The sequence below is a fragment of the Arachis hypogaea genome, chromosome 19, assembly GCF_003086295.3.
Source record: "Arachis hypogaea cultivar Tifrunner chromosome 19, arahy.Tifrunner.gnm2.J5K5, whole genome shotgun sequence".
Classification (NCBI taxonomy): Eukaryota; Viridiplantae; Streptophyta; class Magnoliopsida; order Fabales; family Fabaceae; genus Arachis; species Arachis hypogaea.
This window is the reverse complement of record NC_092054.1, coordinates 30,564,741-30,573,391: the sequence shown is the minus strand read 5'-3', so window position 1 is coordinate 30,573,391 and position 8,651 is coordinate 30,564,741. Positions and strand designations below refer to the sequence as shown.

At 38.2% G+C, this 8,651-nt stretch overlaps 1 non-coding gene across 1 annotated transcript; it reads right to left on the bottom strand.

The window, feature by feature from the left end:
- Nucleotides 1-8,073: 8,073 nt before the first annotated feature.
- LOC112781783 (small nucleolar RNA R71) lies at nt 8,074-8,181 on the bottom strand. The gene has a single exon (XR_003192542.1). It is a non-coding gene; the product is annotated as a small nucleolar RNA R71 (small nucleolar RNA).
- Nucleotides 8,182-8,651: the final 470 nt, after the last annotated feature.

Here is an 8,651-nt window from a genome sequence, read left to right as displayed (position 1 = left end):
ACCAAAAGGCATGACGATGTAACAATAGCTTACTTTTGGGGTTAAGAATGAAGTTTTTTCTTGATCGGTTGGATACATTGGGATTTGGTTGTATCCCGAATATGTGTCCATAAACGAGAGGTATTTATATCCGGAGGAGGCGTCTATCAGAGTGTCGATACTTAGGAGTGGATAAGGATCTTTTGGGCAGGCTTTGTTGAGATCAGTGTAGTCGGTGCACATTCGCCACTTCCCATTCGATTTTTTCACCAAGACGACGTTAGCTAGCCATAGTGGATACTTGACTTCTCTTATGAATCCTGCCTATAGTAGAGCTTGTACCTGCTCTTCCACAGCTTGGGATCGTTCTGGCCCGAGCTTTCTTTGCCTCTGTTGTACTGGCTGAGATCCTGGGTAGACCGCCAACCTATGGCACATTAATTTGGGGTCTATACCCGGCATGTCTGCAGCCTTCCATGCAAAGAGGTCGACATTATCTCGTAAGAACTGTATGAGTGATTCTTTTATGTCTCCTTTTAGGATCGTACCAATATTGGTTGTTTTGTCCGGGATGTCTCTGATCTGAACTTTCTCTACTTCACCTTCGGGTTGTGTGCGGAGTTCTTCCCACCTCTGAACTCCACCGAGCTCGATTGTGTGGAATTCTTCTCCTCTACTTCTGAGGTTTAGACTTTCGTTGTAACAACGGCGTGGCACCTTTTGGTTTGCTTTTATGGTAGCTACCCCTTCCGCGGTTGGGAATTTCATGCATGGATGTAGAGTCGAGACTATTGTGCCGAGCTTATTCAATGTTGTCCGACCTATTAAGGCATTGTATGCAGAACTCACGTCGACCACGATGTAGTCTATCTTGAGTGTTCTTGACTGGCTTTCTTTTCCGAAGGTTGTATGTAGTGAGATGTATCCAAGTGGTTGCACTGGGGTGTCTCCCAGTCCGAATAGGCTGTTTGGATATGCTCTAGGTTCTTTTTCTTCCAGGTCGAGCTTGTCGAAGGCAGTTTTGAATAAGATGTCGGCGGAGCTCCCTTGGTCTATCAGTGTGCGGTAGATATTTGTGTTTGCTAGTATAATGGTGATGACCATGGGATCGTCGTGTCTTGAGATGATACCGGATGCGTCTTTGATAAACCACTATTTTATGGTTTATATTGTGTTTAATTGTGTGGTTTTATCATGATCCTTACCCACTTATTCATTAAATTAGCATGCATTTAGATTTCCTTCCTGAATTTATTACATGTTTGAAAACTGCTTCCTAGAGACTTTAATTATTTATTTTTAATTCTCCTTTATTCCATTCGATGCCGTGATCTGTGTGTTAAGTGTTTCAGACTCTATAGGGCATGAATGAGTTGGAGATTGGAAAGGAAGCTAGCAAAAACGGAAGAAACACAAGAATTTTGAGGAGATAACCAGCGAGAAGTGACGCGGTCGCATGGCTCACGCGACCGCGCGAAGGAGAGCAAATCGCAGCGACGCGGCCGCATGGCTCACATGGCCGCGCGGATTGGAAAAGCTCTGGCGACGCGAACGCGTGGCGAGGAAAAGCGCGAATGACGCGTCCGCATGGATGACGCGATCGCGTGACATGTGCGATCTGCATAATCTGTAGAATTCATTGGGGGCGATTTTGGACCCTATTTCGACCCAGTTTTTGGCCCGGAATAGCAGACTAGAGTCAGAGAACATGCAGAAACAAATAACACATTCATTTAGAGACAGTTTTAGATCTAGTTTTACTCTCTTAGGTTTTTCTCTCTAGGTTTTAGAAATTTAATTTTCAATTGATCTTAGCATTGGAACATTGAGAAGAGTTACTTCTTTATCAAGACTTCGTCATTCTAGTTCATTTTCTCAACTTGGTTTTATTCTTCCATGTTCTTTGCTTTGTTAAATTTTGTCCTTCAGATACTTTTATGATTATTTAATGCAAGGATTATTTCTTTTTAATTCAATTTCAATTCCAATAATCATGTCTTCCTTTAATCCTCTTTCATGTGTTATGGATTTATTATTTACAATGCGTGAGTAGTTTCTTTACTTGATGGGGAGTTGATTAAAAAGGAACTCTTGAGTTGGAAGGATTGAAAGAAAATTTGTAATTGGGTTAATTGTTGGATTGTTATCCTGTCACCAACGCCAATCCCTTTGAACTAAGTGGGTTACAACTTGTGAACAGATCTAGCATCCCAACTTGTTTGACTTTCCCTTACATAGTAAAGGATAACCAAACAGAGCAACCATTAGTTATAAATCAATCTTAAAATCATTCCATCCATAATAGAGATTCCAACTAATCAACTCCCAGTCAAGGCTTTTATTCATATTATTTAAATTTCCTCAATTTACATTCCAATTTACTTAGCTCAACTTCTTGGAACATCTGATTAATAAGATAGCACACTTTTCTGCAACTCGTTAGGAGACGACCTGGGACTTAAAACTCCCAGTAATTTTTAATTTAAATTCTCTGTGACATACTTTTAAATTGATAGGCAGATTTTCGGTGAGTTAAGAACTATACTTGCAACGTAACCATTTTAATAATTTTTAATTCACCAGCTTCTGCGTCTCATCAATTTTTGGCGCCGTTGCCGGGGAGTTGCAATAGAGTGCTAATTTTATTAATTAGAATTTATTTATTTGCATTTTATTTTATTTTGCTACTATGAGATGCATGTTTCTTCCGTCAAATGACGCGTTCACTTCCTGATCCGCGCTTGCTAATATTCGATCCTAAAATTGAAAGGACAATTTCACGAATAAGGCGAGAACAGCGTCGGTTAGCCCGCTCTGAGGGCGGATCTGAAAGTGAATCTGAGGAAGAAACCAGCCCCCGTTCTACTGATTCGGTTGTTTTATGCGCAGAAAACATGGCAGCTAAGAGAGTTACCATCCAGGAGGAAGGAGCCCCTGATTTTACAATGCAACCGTTTCAAGCGCATCATCCAGCGGTAGCTACAGATTTTGAAATAAAGCCCGCACTGCTAAATTTGATGCCCAAGTTTCATGGCCTACCTGCTCAAGAGCCTATCAGGCACTTGAGGGATTTCCAGGCAGCCTGTTCTACTGTCAGGCGTGATGGCACTGATGAAACTTCAATTTTGCTGAAAGCTTTTCCGTTTTCTCTTGAGGGAAAGGCAAGAGAGTGGTACTACACTCAACCTCTAGCAAATGTATCCAACTGGGATACACTCAGAAAGGAGTTTCTGGAGAAATTCTTTCCATCTGAAGTTATTGATAAGCTAAGGAAGGATATCTCCACAATTGTTCAGGATGACAATGAGACTCTCTTTGAATACTGGGAGCGCTTCAATAATCTTCTAGAAGCATGCCCCCACCACATAATCGACAAGATCGTGCTACTCAGCTATATTACACAGGGTATGAGGCCCCAAGATAAGACCATACTGGAAAGTGCCAGCAATGGGTCTATGAAGAAGTACAAGACCACTGATGAAGCTTGGCAATTGATCAGTGATTTAGCTGAATCCACTAGGAACCACAGACAAAAGCAAGGCCGTTCAAAAGCTATTGCAAAAGTATCTTCTAGCAGAGAGACTGCTGCTCTAACTCAAAGCATCTGTGAAATGACCAACTTGCTGAAGCAAATACAGTTGAATCAACAAGCTCAGCAAGCTCAACCTCCACCACAGCAAAACCAACAACTAGTCCCACAAAGAATTTGCGGAATCTGTGCTGATTATAGCCATTACACTGATGAATGCCCGCAGCTCCAACAAGAAGACAACATGGTGGCATCCACTCACAACTTCTATGACCGCCCCAACCAAGGGTACAATCAAGACGGAAATAATAACCATGGATGGCAGGACAATTCAAACCAGAATTGGAGGGACAACAATAACAGAGGAGGCAGAGATAATCAGGGAAACTAGAGGTGGAACAATAACAATAACAGGCAGCAAAATCAACCTTACAGAGTGATGAGCGGATAATTTATACGCTTTTTGGCATTGTTTTTAGTATGTTTTTAGTAGAATCTAGTTACTTTTAGGGATGTTTTCATTAGTTTTTATGTTAAATTCACATTTCTAGACTTTACTATGAGTTTGTGTGTTTTTCTATGATTTCAGGTATTTTCTGGTTGAAATTGAGGGACTTGAGCAAAAATCAGATTCAGAGGTTGAAGAAGGACTGCTGATGCTGTTGGATTCTGACCTCCCTGCACTCAAAATGGATTTTCTGGAGCTACAAAACTCAAAATGGCGCGCTTCCAATTGCATTGGAAAGTAGACATCCAGGGATTTCCGGAAATATATAATAGTCCATACTTTGCCCAAGTTTAGATGACGCAAATTGGCGTTCAACGCCAGCTCTCTGCCCAATTCTGGCGTCCAGCGCCAGAAACAAGTTGCAAAATGGAGTTCAACGCCCAAACTGGCACAAAAGTTGGCGTTCAACTCCAAGAATGACCTCTCCACGTGTAGACTTCAAGCTCAGCCCAAGCACACACCAAGTGGGCCCCGGAAGTGGATTTATGCATCAATTACTTACTTCTGTAAACCCTAGTGACTAGTTTATTATAAATAGAACTTTTTATCATTGTATTAGTAGTCTTGGTTACTCCGGTTCCCCTCTGGGGCCGAGACCAATGAACTCCATTATCACTTATGTATTTTTAACGGTAGAGTTTCTTCACTTCATAGATTAAGGTGTGGAGCTCTGCTGTTCCTCAAGGATTAATGCAAAGTACTCCTGTTTTCTATTCAATTCAACTTATTCAGTTTCTAAGATATTCATTCGCACTTCAACTTGAATGTGATGAACGTGACAATCATCATCATTCCCTATGAACGCGTGCCTGACAACCACTTCCGTTCTACATTAGATTGAATGAGTATCTCTTAGATCTCTTAATCAGAATCTTCGTGGTATAAGCTAGATTGATGGCGGCATTCATGAGAGTCCGGAAAGTCTAAACCTTGTCTGTGGTATTCCGAGTAGGACTCTGGGATTGAATGACTGTGACGAACTCTAAACTCGCGAGTGCTGGGCGTAGTGACAGACGCAAAAGGATAGTAAATTCTATTCCAGTATGATCGAGAACCTCTAAGATGATTAGCCATGCAGTGACAGCGCATCGGACCATTTTCACAGAGAGGAATAGGATGCAACCAACGACAAGGGTGATGCCTCCAGACGATTAGCCGTGCTGTGACAGAGCATTTGGACCATTTTCCTGAGAGGATTGAAAGTAGCCATTGGCATCGGTGACATCCTTACACAAAGCCAGCCATAGAAAGGAGTAAGACTGATTGGATGAAGACAGCAGGAAAGCAGAGGTTCAGAGGAATGAATGCATCTCCATACGCTAATCTGAAATTCTCACCAATGATTTACATAAGTATTTCTATCCTTATTTTAGTATTAATTTCAAAAACTCCATAACTATTTTATATCCGCCTGACTGAGATTTACAAGGTGACCATAGCTTGCTTCATACCAACAATCTCCGTAGGATCGACCCTTACTCACGTAAGGTTTATTACTTGGACGACCCAGTGCACTTGCTGGTTAGTTATGCGAAGTTGTGAAGATATGTTTAGACCATGGTTCTGTGCATCCGTTTTTGGTGCCATCGCCAGGGAATCAATTTCGAACAATAATTCACAACCTGAGTAACAATTTCGCATACCAAGTTTTTGGCGCCGTTGCCAGGGATTGTTCGAGTTTGGACAACTGACGGTTCATCTTGTTGCTCAGATTAGGTAATTTTCTTTTTGTTTTATTTTTAAAAAATTCTTCAAAAATCTTTCAAAAATTTCTCATCTGTTTTCGAAAAAAAAATATTTTCAAAAATATATTTTTCTTCAAAGTTTTTAAGAATGAATTCTAGTGTTTCATGAAGCATGTTGAAGCCTGACTAGCTATAAAGCCATGTCTAAATTCTTTTGGACTGAGGCTTCCAAACCATCATCATAGAGGCAAGTTACTTTGATAAGTAATGAGTAGTATATTCTCTGATGTTATATGTTAAAGCTTGGCTAGCTATTAAGCCATGCCTAACCCTTAGATTGGAGCTTTAGACTAAGAATACTAGATTCCTGGAATTCATATTAAAAATTTTGGAATCCTTATTTTTGTTTTTCAAATAATTTTTGAAAAAAATACAAAAAAAATTAGAAAATCATAAAAATCAAAAATATTTTTTGTGTTTCTTGTTTGAGTCTTGAGTCATGTTATAAGTTTGATGTCAATTGCATGTTCATCTTGCATTTTTCGAAAAAATTCATGCATTCATAGTGTTCTTCATGATCTTCAAGTTGTTCTTGGTAAGTCTTCTTGTTTGATCTTTGCATTTGCATGTTTTGTGTCTTTTCTTGTTTTCCATATGCATTCCTGAATTCTTTATGTCTAAGCATTAAAGAATTCTAATTTTGGTGTCTTGCATGTTTTCTTTGCATTAAAAATTTTTCAAAAATGTGTTCTTGATGTTCATCATGATCTTCATAGTGTTCTTGGTGTTCATCTTGACCTTCATAGCATTCTTGCATGCACTAATTGTTTTGATCCATAACTTTCATGCATTGCATCATTTTTCTTGTTTTTCTCTCTCATCATAAAAATTCAAAAATCAAAAAAATATCTTTCCCTTTTTCTCTCTTAAAATTTCGAAAATTAGATTTGACTTTTTCAAAAATTTTTAAAATCTAGTTGTTTTTATGAGTCAAATCAAATTTTCAATTAAAAAAAAATCTTATCTTTTTCAAAATCTTTTTCAAAAATCAAATCTTTTTTCAATTTTTTTTAGTTATTTTCAAAAATTTCAAAAATATTTTTCAAAAATCTTTTTCTTAATTTTACATCATATTTTCGAAAATAACATCATCAATTAATGTTTTGATTCAAAAATTTCAAGTTTGTTACTTACTTGTTAAGAAAGATTCAAACTTTAAGTTCTAGAATCATATCTTGTGATTTCTTGTAAATCAAGTCATTAATTGAGATTTTAAAAATCAAATCTTTTTCAAAAACTAATTTCTATCATATCTTTTCAAAAATATCTTCTTATCTTACCTTTTTTAAAAAAGTGATTGCAAAATATCTTTTCTAACCTCCTAACTTCTTACCTTTTCAAAATTTGTTTCAACTAACTAACTAACTTTTTGTTTGTTTCTTACCTTTTTCAAAACTACATAACTAACTCTCTCTCTCTAATTTTCGAAAAAATCTTCCCTCTTTTTCAAAATTTCTTTTTAATTAGACTAATTATTTTATTTTTTATTTGAATTTTTGAAAAACTACTAACCTTTTTCAAAAACTATTTTCGAAAATCACTAACTCTTTTTCAAAAATTATTTTCGAAAATCCTTCTCCCTCATCTCCTTCTATTTATTTATTCATCTACTAACACTTCTCTTCATCTCACATCTCTGCTCCTATCATCACCTTGGTGTTTGGATTCTTCATTCTTCTTCACCCCTATTCCTTTTCTTCTTCTACTAACAATAAGGAACCTCTTTACTGTGACATAGAGGACTCCTCTTCTTTTCTTTTTCTCTTCTCTTTCTTATGAGCAGGGACAAAGAAAAAGGCATTCTTGTTGAAGTTGATCCAGAACCTGAAAGGACTCTGAAGAGAAAACTAAGAGAAGCTAAATTACAACAATCCAGAGACAACCTTATTAAAAATTTCGAACAAGTAAAGGAGATGGCAGCCGAACCCAACAACAATAATACAAGGAGAATGCTTGGTGACTTTACTGCACCTAATTCCAATTTACATGGAAGAAGCATCTCCATTCCTACCATTGGAGCAAACAATTTTGAGCTGAAACCTCAGTTAGTTTCTCTGATGCAGCAGAACTGCAAGTTTCATGGACTTCCATCTGAAGATCCTTTTCAGTTCTTAACTGAATTCTTACAGATCTATGATACTGTTAAGACTAATGGAGTAGATCCTGAAGTCTACAGGCTCATGCTTTTCCCTTTTGCTGTAAGAGACAGAGCTAGAATATGGTTGGACTCTCAACCCAAAGACAGCCTGAACTCTTGGGATAAGCTGGTCACGGCTTTCTTAGCCAAGTTCTTTCCTCCTCAAAAGCTGAGCAAGCTTAGAGCTGATGTTCAAACATTCAGACATAAAGAAGGTGAATCCCTCTATGAAGCTTGGGAAAGATACAAGCAGCTGACCAAAAAGTGTCCTTCTGACATGCTTTCAGAATGGACCATCCTGGATATATTCTATGATGGTTTATCTGAGCTATCAAAGATGTCATTGGATACTTCTGCAGGTGGATCCATTCACCTAAAGAAAACGCCTGCAGAAGCTCGAGAACTCATTGACATGGTTGCTAATAACCAGTTTATGTACACTTCTGAGAGGAATCCTGTGAGTAATGGGACGCCTATGAAGAAGGGAGTTCTTGAAATTGATACTTTGAATGCCATATTGGCTCAGAATAAAATATTGACTCAGTAAGTCAATATAATTTCTCAGAGTCTGAATGGAATGCAAGTTGCATCCAACAGTACTCAAGAGGCATCTTCTGAGGAAGAAGCTTATGATCCTGAGAACCCTGCAATAGCAGAGTTAAAATACATGGGTGAACCATATGGAAACACCTACAATCCATCATGGAGAAATCACCCAAATCTCTCATGGAAGGATCAAAAGCCTCAACAAGG